Genomic DNA, 11,810 nt, shown 5'->3' with positions numbered 1-11,810 from the left:
TCCAGATTTCTAAAGTGAAGGGTTATCACGCAAAGAAAACAGAACGCCGCTCTTGGCTCTACTGAGCGGGTCTGTTTTCTTCTCCTAAGCGCATATGTGCACGCTGTCTAGTCACAGCCAACCCGATCGCGCTATTAAACTGAATGTAGCTCGCTTCCGCTACCAGACCAGAGCGGGAGCGAGGTATATTGAGTTTAATAGCACGATCAGGCGCGCTGTGACTAAACAGAGTGCCTGCGAAGCGCTTTGGAGAAGAAAACAGACCCGCTCAGTAGAGCCAGGAGCGGCGTTCTGTTTTCTTTGCATGATATCTATTTAACCCTTCACTTTAGAAATCTGGAGCTAACATTATTTGATAGGTTTACTGGCCCTTTAAGAAATGTCATCTTATATGTCATCCCATTTTTAACACGTGTGTAGGGGTGGTGTTTAAAAATACACTGCAATCAGAAAGGGTTACACAGGTGTTAACTCTTGATATATCCATTGATTGCAAATAAATACATATGATACTCTGATTACATGTTATATTCGCAATTATTCTTGCTCAGAATAATAATATATTTACACTATATACATATAGTGTTATAAATAAACAGAGACAACATTGTTTAGAACATAAAAAGTAATTTAGGGACATATAAATATGTCTACAAAAGATTCTGACCATAACACACATATATATATATACATATATAGTACATATATATATCTAATATATATATATATATATATATATATATATATATATATATAATACAAGTTTGTGCAAAGTATATGTACAAATTCTAGCATTAATAATCATTTAAAATAAAAATAAAAAAAACATGAGATAGGCATATCATGAATCAGAGAAATACTAATACACATTAATTTATGTGAAAATAATCATATATCCAGATTTTTTTGTATAACAAATAAATAGAAAAATAAATATCTATGAGCTATTATCGTTAGTTAAGGAATAAATATAGCTATCATTAACAGATGAAAAATAAAAGATAGCTTTAGGAGAAATGTGCTTGTTCTAGGACAGTAATGAAATGTAATAAATAATGTTGAAAAAACAGAATACTCCGCACCATCGGTGGCTCTAAATTGATCAAAAGTCTGATGCTTATTGCTCCGTACTTGACGCACGTGTTTTTGACAGACTTTTTTATGAATAAGGGCTTTGTATGTAGATCCGCAACAGCAATGTCTGGCGAGCGTATTGACGCCAGCGAATGCACCAAGATTGATGCTTTGATAAATCGAGGCCTATATGTTAATTGCCCTTTAACCCCTGTGTGCCCTGTGATGTTACAACTAACATGTTCTCTCACTTTTTCTATCCCACTATTGTCTGCTTCCCAGATCCCACACATTTCCTATATGGTTTCTTTTGTATAATACAGACAATGTAAGATTAAAGAGCAGGTAATGTAATGTGTTATTACATGGCTAACAGAACGCTTTATTTAGAGAAAAGGCAATACCAGGTAATTGCATTGCATTGCCTAATCTTAAATCCACCCCTGTTCATAATTTAAAAGTTAGATATAGTTATATATTTGAAATGATAAAACAAGTGACAAGCTGGGGGGTGGAGCCACTTTATCAGGGATGATGTTTAGTCCCTCCAAGGTGGAGTTGAACATCTGGTATTCAAAAGGCAGAATTAGCTTTGATTCTGCAAGGGGCGTTCCCTGCATTTCTGTAGGTGAAGCGAGACAAGCCCAGTACAATATAGCACTGCATGATTTGACAGTTCTGCTGCATTTACTCCTTTGTGCTTTCTATTTTATATCACTTTACACTTCAAATTAAATGTTATTACATTTAAACATTGCCACTTTTTATTTTGTAATTTATTTTGTATACAGCAGTGTATTTGGGATAGTGATTTTTCAAAATCGGATTATGCCTTCACAGTTTCTGTGTAACTTTAAGAATTAGGCTCATACTTTGTGTGTTTACAGGGAGTGCAGAAAACATTAGGCAAGTTGTATTTTTTGAGGATTAATTTTATTATTGAACAACAACCATGTCTCAATGACCCAAAAAACTCATTAATATCAAAGCTGAATAGTTTTGGAAGTAGTCTTTTAGTTTGTTTTTAGTTATAGCTATTTTAGGGGGATATCTGTGTGTGCAGGTGACTATACTGTGCAATAATTATTAGGCAACCTTAACAAAAAACAAATATTATACCCATTTCAATATTTATTTTTACAGTGAAACCAATATAACATCTCACATTCACAAATATACCATTTCTGACATTCAAAAACAAAACAAAAACAAATCAGTGACCAATATAGCCACCTTCTCTTTGCAAGGACACTCAAAAAGCCTGCCATCCATGGATTCTGTCAGTGTTTTGATCTGTTCACCATCAACATTGCGTGCACAGCAACAACAGCCTCCCAGACACTGTTCAGAGAGGTGTACTGTTTTCCCTCATTGTCAAATCTCACATTGATGATGGACCACAGGTTCTCAATGGGGTTCAGATCAGTGTGAACAAGGAGGCCATGTCATAGATGTTCTTCTTTTATACCCTTTCTTGCCAGCCACGCTGTGGAGTACTTGGACGCGTGTGATGGAGCATTGTCCTGCATGAAAATCATGTTTTTCTTGAAAGATGCAGACTTCTTCCTGTACCACTGCTTGAAGTAGGTGTCTTCCAGAAACTGGTAGTAGGACTGGGAGCTGAGCTTGACTCCATCCTCAACCCGAAAAGGCCCCACAAGCTCATCTTTGATGATACCAGCCCAAACCAGTACTCCACCTCCACCTTGCTGGTGTCTGAGTCGAACTGGAGCTCTCTGCCCTTTACCAATCCATCCACGGGCCCATCCATCTGGCCTATCAAGACTCACTCTCATTTCATCAGTCCATAAAACCTTAGAAAAATCAGTCTTGAGATATTTCTTGGCCCAGTCTTGACGTTTCAGCTTGTGTGTCTTGTTCAGTGGTGGTCGTCTTTCAGCCTTTCTTACCTTGGTCATGTCTCTGAGTATTGCACACCTTGTGCTTTTGGGCACGCCAGTGATGTTGCAGCTCTGAAATATGGCCAAACTGGTGGCAAGTGGCATCTTGGCAGCTGCACGCTTGACTTTTTCTCAGTTCATGGGGCAGTATTTGCGCCTTGGTTTTTCCACCAACTTCTTGCGACCCTGTTGAGCTATTTTGCATGAAACGCTTGATTGTTCGATGATCACGCTTCAGAAGCTTTGCAATTTTAAGAGTGCTGCATCCCTCTGCAAGATATCTCACTATTTTTACCTTTTCTGAGCCTGTCAAGTCCTTCTTTTGACCCATTTTTGCCAAAGGAAAGGAAGTGCCTAATAATTATGCACACCTGATATAGGGTGTTGATGTCATTAGACCACACCCCTTCTCATTACAGAGATGCCATCACCTAATATGCTTTATTGGTAGTAGGCTTTCGAGCCTATACAGCTTGGAGTAAGACAATATGCATAAAGAGGATGATGTGGTCAAAATACTCCTTTTGCCTAATAATGCTGCACTCCCTGGTATGTGTATGAGTGTATATATATATATACTATATTTATATAATATATATTTATATATATATATATATATATATATATATATATATATATATATATATATATGTATCTTTTATAAATTAGATTGCACTTTGCATGTCTTTTATTTAAATTTTATTTAAATTAAATCTAAAAAACTGTCAGCTTCCATTTCCCAGAGTGTCATTGATTTCTATGGGCCAGATAATCAAACATTCTCTAGTTTAGAGAGAGAATATAGTGCTGACTTCACAAATGCAGAACTCACTGAATTTTCTAAAAAAACAAAGGGGAGGAACCTTGAAATCCCAGAGAGATGAGAGTTGCCTTCCTTAAAAACCAATGAAGCTCCCTGGGATACAAAATGTCACAAGAGAAGGTAACTCGAGAATCCCTGAAGCTGATATGAAGGCTTCATTTGCATCAATTCCAAATTAAACTGAAATGTTTTCACTACAATTTAACTTGCTTTTGTCTATTTTTTAGTATATATTACTTTTCTGTTAGTTAAAATAAGTCTAATGTGAATTTTGAGCAAACTTCACCTGCATACAGCTGATGAGACAAATCGGTGAAACCAGCTTGTTTAAAATGCTTAGAAAATTTCACAAGACTTGTGAGAGAGCTTTAGACCCTGGGAATTCCCTTGTTCAGCCCAGGGAACTGCCCTCTCCCTCCCACTTTCTGTCAGTTTGCAATGTAGAAAATACAAAGTGAAATGTAATTTTATACAAAGTATGATCCTAAGTTATTAAAGTAACACATAAACTTTCAAAGCATAATCAGAATGTGTAAAATCACTGCTAGATCAAAATTTAAATGTATTAAAATACAAAATGAGAAAATGCAAAGCTTAAATGAATTAATACTAAAAGGACCCAATCTGCAATGTACAGTAATACAAAATACCAAGCACAATGTGTAAGTGTAACAAAACTTATATCATGCAGTACTATATTGCACTGGGCTTGTCTCTGCTTCACATACATAAATGAGAGAGATCTCGCCATGCTGGAGAATCTTTGAATATCAGGGCCTTACAGAGTGGAAACAGAAACAACAGCACAGAATTCTCAAATAGAGGCAACCCAACAAATTATGGAGATTGGAAACTCTGGATTTGTAAAGCTATTTTGTAAAATTGAATACAACTTTACTTAATTTCCACTGTAAAGCTTCTATTTTAAAAGGCTGTGTTGAGTTTTCAACTAGGACTATGCTACAAGATTTAAAAAACAGAATGTAATACTATTCCAGCTGGCAGTGTATTCAATGTATCTCTACCACTGTGAGATATTTATTACTCTATCTTGCACTGATATTTAAAGGGATACTAAACCCAAATTTTTCTTTCATGATTCAGATAGAGCATGCAATTTTAAGAAACTTTCTAAATTACTCTTACTATTGTTTCTTTGCGCTCTTACTATCTTTATTCGAAAAAGCAGGAAACTAAGGTAAGGACCCAGCCCTTTTTTGGTTCAGCACCTGGGTGGCGCTTGCTGATTGGTGGCTAAATATATTTACCAATCAGCAAGCGCTATCCAGGGTGTTGAAACAAAAATGGGCCAGCTCATTAGCTTCATGTCCTGCTTTTTCAAATAAAGATAGCAAGAGAACAAAGAAATATTGCTAATTAGAGTAAATTAGAAAGGTACTTAAAATTGCATGCTCTATCTCAGCAGTCGCCAACCAGTGGTCCATGGACCACTGGTGGTCCACGAGAAGATGTTGGTGGTCCTTGACACCACAAAGCAGGAATTAATCTCCTCTGATGGTGTCACCCCCATCGTGCCGCAACTTCCTACAGTGCCTGGCTGGACATCAGTGAAAACCAATGGAGAAGTTAAATTTCAATATCCCTATGCACGTTGCGTAGTACTGCGCAACTTGCGTAGCTAGATTGTATTTTTAACACCTCCCACCCGGCTCGCTGCTCAGAGAAAGATGCTTCCATTCTAAAGCCAGCAGAGGTTGGTATAGTCTTGGCTTGAAATAGTGGAATTAAAGTATATAAAAAAGAAAATCTTAAAAAAAAAATAATTCTCTTATATTTAATTTATTTGCTTCCCTTTACCTGTCTCTTTGTACTAGTTTTCCCAATTCCTTCAGATGGACTTACATCACTGTTTGTCTTCCTCCCCTCCATCTTCTTTTTTTTTTAAATTAAATATTTTTCATTCTAATAATTCCACCTGAATTCTAGTAATTGCCATCCAGCAGATCAGCCATATCCCACCAGTATTATAGTAATTGCCAGTAACATCAGTCGTGGTTAGCTAACATCCATATTGAGAGCTTTCTGATATAAACCTTAATTTATGACTCCAATGTCTGTCCATGATCATAAGTAGTTTTGAATAATTCCCTAACTGGGGAGATAACTTTGGAAGTCTTCGTGGTCCTTTTTAAACATAATTCATTTTTTGGCCCTTTCTGCCTCTCTGTTTCCAGCTCAAAAGTTGGCACTCCCACACCCTTCATCTGTCCATTTGGAAGTATTCTCTAAGTTCTGTCATTCAGTTTGTTAATTCCAAAAAATAATTCTTAAAAATGTGTAAATATATATATATAATGTAAACTTAAATATGGTTATACTAGCTATAGTATGTGTGTGTAAAAAAAATCATGTTAGCTGTGCACGGGATTCATAATTGTGAGTTTAGTGGTCCCTTAAGTCTGAAAGGTTGGCGACCCCTAACCGAATCATAAAAGAAAAAAAAAATTGGGTTTAGTATCCCTTTGACAAGAATTTGTGTAGTTGTTAAATGTCATGCAGGACTTTTTATAATCAATGAATTGTCATTTGTTAGACTCGTGTTGTAACGCTTACATCATCAATGAACTGAGAATATTAAAATACTTTATACTTTTTTTTATAAATAAATAAATAAAGCTCCAAAGGGCACCAGCAAATGTGAATTCCGGAGGCTTGGCCCATGCAGCTAATCAAGTATCATTATGGGAATCTATGCTCAATGGCAGTGATAGCACCTGTTTCTATTCTAAGTTTAGTAGTTACTCTTTAGTGTTTTCTTTACATTATCCAGAGCTGTAAATATATCCACAGTACAGGATGTTAAAGTTACACTGAACCCAATTTTTTTCTTTCATGATTCAGAAAGAGCATGACATTTTAAGCAACTTTCTAATTTACTCCTATTATCAATTTTTCTTCGTTCTCTTGCTATCTTTATTTTAAAAGCAGAAATGTAAATCTTAGCAGCCAGCCCATTTTAGGTTCAGCACCATGGATAGCACTTGCTTATTGGAGGCTTACATTTACCCACCAATAAGCAAGCATAACCCAGGTTCTCAACCAAAAATGGGCCAGCTCCTATGCTTCACATTCCTGCTTTTTATATAAAGATAGCAAGAGAACAAAGAAAAATTGATAATAGGTTTAAATTAGAAAGTTGCTTAAAATTGCATACTCTATCTGAATCGTGAAAGAAAAAAAAATTGGTTTAGTGTCCCTTTAACGCTTTGACTAAAAGGGAGGGTTGAAATGCTAAGCTCTTTCCTAACTGATAAAGGGTCAGTAAACAACAGAGCAGTGTTAAAAACGAATATTTTACATACTCTTGTCCCTATAAAATATCTAATCTAAATCTGGATGCAGTTACCTAAGATGGCAGCCTGGCATGATTGAGAATGTAGTACAGGTGGCCCTCGTTTTACAACGGTTCAATTTACACAGTTTCAGAATAACAACCTTTTTTTCCAGTCATGTGACTACTATTGAAAAGCATTGAGAAGCAGTGCATTTATTAAAATAGCCAGTAGGTGGAGATGTCAGCTTGTGTTGCAGCAAAGCCAAGCAAGCTGAAATGAATCAGTTTAACCAGACCTGAGCTATCGAGCAGATTTCTATAAATCAGTCCAGGTTGGAATGCCTAGAAAGAACCGTTTGCAGAAAAATGCAAGTGAAGTCTGTGTTGTGTGATTATTCTATTAGGTTATAATGCTGTTTAGCAAATGTTTTTGTTAATTTAACTTAGTTTAATTATATATTATGTGTTGTGTGATTATTTTATTAGGTTTATAATGCTGTTTAGCATTTAAAGTCTTCATTTCAAAGCTTTAAAAATAATGTATTAGGTGTTACTTATGACAATTTTGAGAGGGGCCTGGAACCCAACTCCCTCACTTCCCATTGACTTACATTATAAACTGGGTTTCAATTTACAACGATTCCTTCTGGAACCTAACCCCGGCGTAAACTGAGGGCTACCTGTATAAGTAATTTGGGAGAGACTGGAGTGTTCCAAGGCAGAGTTTGGGCTGTTCCAGGTTTCCAGTAGCTAAATTAATACTTAAAGGTACATAATATTCATATGCTCAATAACTTGAAAGTGATGCAGCATAGCTGTAAAAAGCTGACTAGAAAATATCACATATACATTTGTATGTAAAAAAGAAAGATAATTAAACCTCAAAATGTCCTTAGTATTCACACCCCATTGTAAAGGACTTTAAGCAGCAAATAAGTTTGCCTGTCCCAGGACTTGCAAGGGAGAGTGCCTCATGCACACATGTTATTTCCCTATTCAGTTTAAGGAAGTTTACTATGAAATCTTCATGAGATCACAGTAAAACAGTTCATGACCTCAGCACTGCTAATGCTGATTGGCTGCTGTTCATTTCTTCCTTTTTTTTTTTTTTTTTTTTTACCTGCAGCTGGGCAGTAACTGAAAGATAACTTTTTAAAGAACACTTACTCTGGTGAGCTGAGGAAATTGTGAGGTAAAATATTGTCCTTTTCTACATAGAGATGTTCAGGTGATATTTTCCTGTCCACTTTTTACAGTTATGCTGCATCACTTTCAAGTGATTTAGCATATAAGTATTATGTCCATTTAAATAAGCTACAGAAAGACAACATGATTTTTCTTTAATTTTTGGGATGTTAAACTCAAAATGATTGTTTAATGCACTGTTTCAACTACTTCCTTGTTCCTTTATGGATGTTTTACATCTCAAACTGAAACTCCATGAGAAGTGTGAAATTATCATCTCTCCCTGCTCAAATGGGACCTGGTAACATCACAGCAATAAGAAGCTTGTAACTTTTCTTCCTGTTAATGAATATTAATCTCACCTTAGCGGCTTGCATGATGAAGCTGTATCATCTACAAGTTTTGGGATTTTTTAAATGTGATTTGGCCAGAGGCTGTAGACACACACATTTGTTAAAAAAAAAAAAAAAAAAAAAAAAAAAAATTGCAAAAGCAAAACTTTTTTTTATAAACACACTTTTGTAGAAGCTCAGAACTTTATATTTGTGTTTTTACAATGACAATATCCAAGATCAATTTCTACATTCATCTATACTAACATAAAACTTTAATCTCACACCTAAACAGAATCCTATTTCTAAGAAGGAGTTAAAGGTACCTTACGAGTTTTCACAAACAGGACATAATAGAGTTGTGTCTTTCCGGTCTCCCATCATGGCTGTATTGTACCGAGGAGAGCATCAGGTGTTTTGTCTGGTTACCAAAGATTACCTAAAATCACATAGAAGATGAAAATGACACATCCACTAATAGTATGATGAGCATGTTACAATGACATCACATACAGACACGTATTATAATGTAAACTTTTACAGATAACATCAGGGCCGGACTGGGAATAAAAAGCAGCCCTGGAAAAAAATGAAAACCATCCCTATTTTATGTTGATTCGCTAGAATGCACATGCCCTATTTTTCTCAAAGGGGGATTACTGGCATACTCCTTCCCCAATATTTTTTTCAGAATTAAATTATATTACTTTGCATTAAATAAAATGCCAGATTTATGTTATATAGACACCCTACAACCAAAATGCACCCATTAATCACCCCTTAAAATTGTAGCTTTCCAGCCCCAGCTGCTGCAGCCCACCGGGAAATCTCCTGGTATCCTGGTAGGCCAATCCAGCCCTGGATAACATCTTAGTGAATTATAGGTATTTACATTTTCAAGTCACATTTTTTCTTTCATGATTAAGATAGAACTTTCCAATGACCTTCTATTATCTAATGTGTTTGGTTCTCTTGGTAACCTGCTGATTGGTGGCTGCACATAAATGTCTCATGTTATAGACTCACGCAATGCATTCAGCTGGCTCACAGTAGAGTATTGTTGCTTCTTTAACAAAGAATGGAGCAAATTGCATAATAGAAGTAAATTAGAAAGTTGTTGTCTAATAGACATTATGTTAGTATTATGTAAACAAATGCCTGGCTGTGGTTAAAGGGACAGTCTATATGAAAAATGTTATTGTTTAAAAAGATAGATATCCCTTTATTTCCCATTCTCCAGTTTTGCATAACCAACACTGTTATATTAATACACTTTTTACCTCTGTGATCACTTTGAATCTAAGCCTCTGCAGACTGCCCCCTTAGGAAGGAAGTGAGCACAATGTTATCAATAAGGCCCACATGAACTAGCACTGCCTAACTGTGAAAATCTGTCTAAAAGCACTGAGGTAAGAGGCGGCCTCCGAGGGCTTAGAAATTAGCATATGAGCTTACCTAAGCTTAGCTTTCAACAAAAAATATCAAGAGAACAAAGCACATTTGACGATAAAAGTAAATTGGAAAGCTGTTAAAATGCATGCCCTATCTGAATCATGAAAGTTTAATTTTTTTTTTTATTATTTTTTTTTTAATTTTTATTAAGATTTGTGACAAGGCATACATACAAAGATCTAGAAATAACACCAGAATAACAATCAAATGAAATTGTGACACAAGATGTTGAGTATACATTATACATTCTTGAAATAAAGATCTTCAGGGCAAAGCAAATATAGAATAGTTGCCTAAAGATCAATATACCTCCAAAATACTACAAGGGGCCACTTTTGGACCACATCAGTGCAAGTTCACAGTTAGGGAGGTATTACCAACTAAGAAGATCACTCATGGATCTTATTGACAAATCTTCTTTTATAATTTTATTAAGAGCTGCTAAAAAATTTCAGGATTTCAGGTGCTAGCTAGAAAAAAAATGATGGTGTTAACATATGCTATGTTGAAAAAATTTCTGTGCTGGCCAACTAGTAGGTAGGGGTACTCTTTGGGGATCTTATCTGACAATCTGGTAAGAGCAGAGAGAAGCTATAGCTAGCCATGTGGGTAAGGGATCTAGTGTATCAAAAGCAGTGTTACGAAGACTACTTGCTATCATGTGGAGTCGAAGCTTAAACTTAGCAATATACTATACCCTCCTCCAAATGTACAGGCTGGCTATGTAGGTATGCGCAAGATTTACAGCCCCGGCCGCAGGCTGCACAACAGCGCACATTAGATCTAGGATATTAAAATACTATTTTGGGAAGAGGGTATACATTGTATGTATCTGAAAATAAGACAGCCACAATGGTAAGGAGTCACTGAAGAATTCTAACTATGGCACATATTGTAAACACTTAGGTTTATGATATAACAATTTGCAAATAAAACAGTTGCTGCTTAAACATGACAGGGAATATACATTATGAAGAGAGGTATACCCAAGGTTAGAGTGCTATTTTGGGAAGAGGATACTCTTTGTATGATTCTAGAGAAAAAACAAGCAAACAAAACCCACCCTAATGACAAAGAGCCACACAGAAAATCCAACTCTGACCCTCATTGTAAACAATTAAGATTAAAGTATGACAGTCTGTCTAGAAGAGGAGAAAGAGAAAAAATAAACCAGTAACTACGTGTAAAGCATTTAACTCATAACTGTATAAGCATTCCACCAGATAGGGCTAACAAACTCCGGTGTCAATTCTTCCACTGCAGTCTCTTGTGACAGCTAGCTGCCATTTCACACAAAGTCCCCACTTTAGCCAAGGCACAGCAGAAAAATATTGTCCCTGAGAAGTGACCCAGGTGGACGGCCCTGCCCCCGTGCAACCAAGGGTTCGCCAAACTTGTGAAGTCAATAAGGGACTCTGCACTAATGTACCTTCGCGATCTCGGAGCAGAAGTTCCAGAAAGGCTCTTGTGTCTGTATATTCCACAGGGGACTTAGAAGCTGTGTGTCCCTTGTCATATCCTACATCCACTACATAGCCGGCAGTGCTCCGATCTGTGTTAGCGTCCATATGAGTCTCGCCTTGCATATCGGGTCCTGCAGTAGCGTGCACCTTATCTATTTTACTCAGGGTAGGTCTAACACGCTGGGGCCCCAAAGCGTTACCTTCCATACGCACCACCAAGACAGGGTCGACCGAGATGTCTTGCCGGGATGTCATGGAGCCTTCAGGGCAAAATGCCTTAGTCAG

The sequence above is a fragment of the Bombina bombina genome, chromosome 5 (genome assembly GCF_027579735.1).
Source record: "Bombina bombina isolate aBomBom1 chromosome 5, aBomBom1.pri, whole genome shotgun sequence".
Taxonomy (NCBI): Eukaryota; Metazoa; Chordata; class Amphibia; order Anura; family Bombinatoridae; genus Bombina; species Bombina bombina.
The sequence above is the reverse complement of the archived record's forward strand: the minus strand, read 5'-3'. Positions refer to the sequence as shown.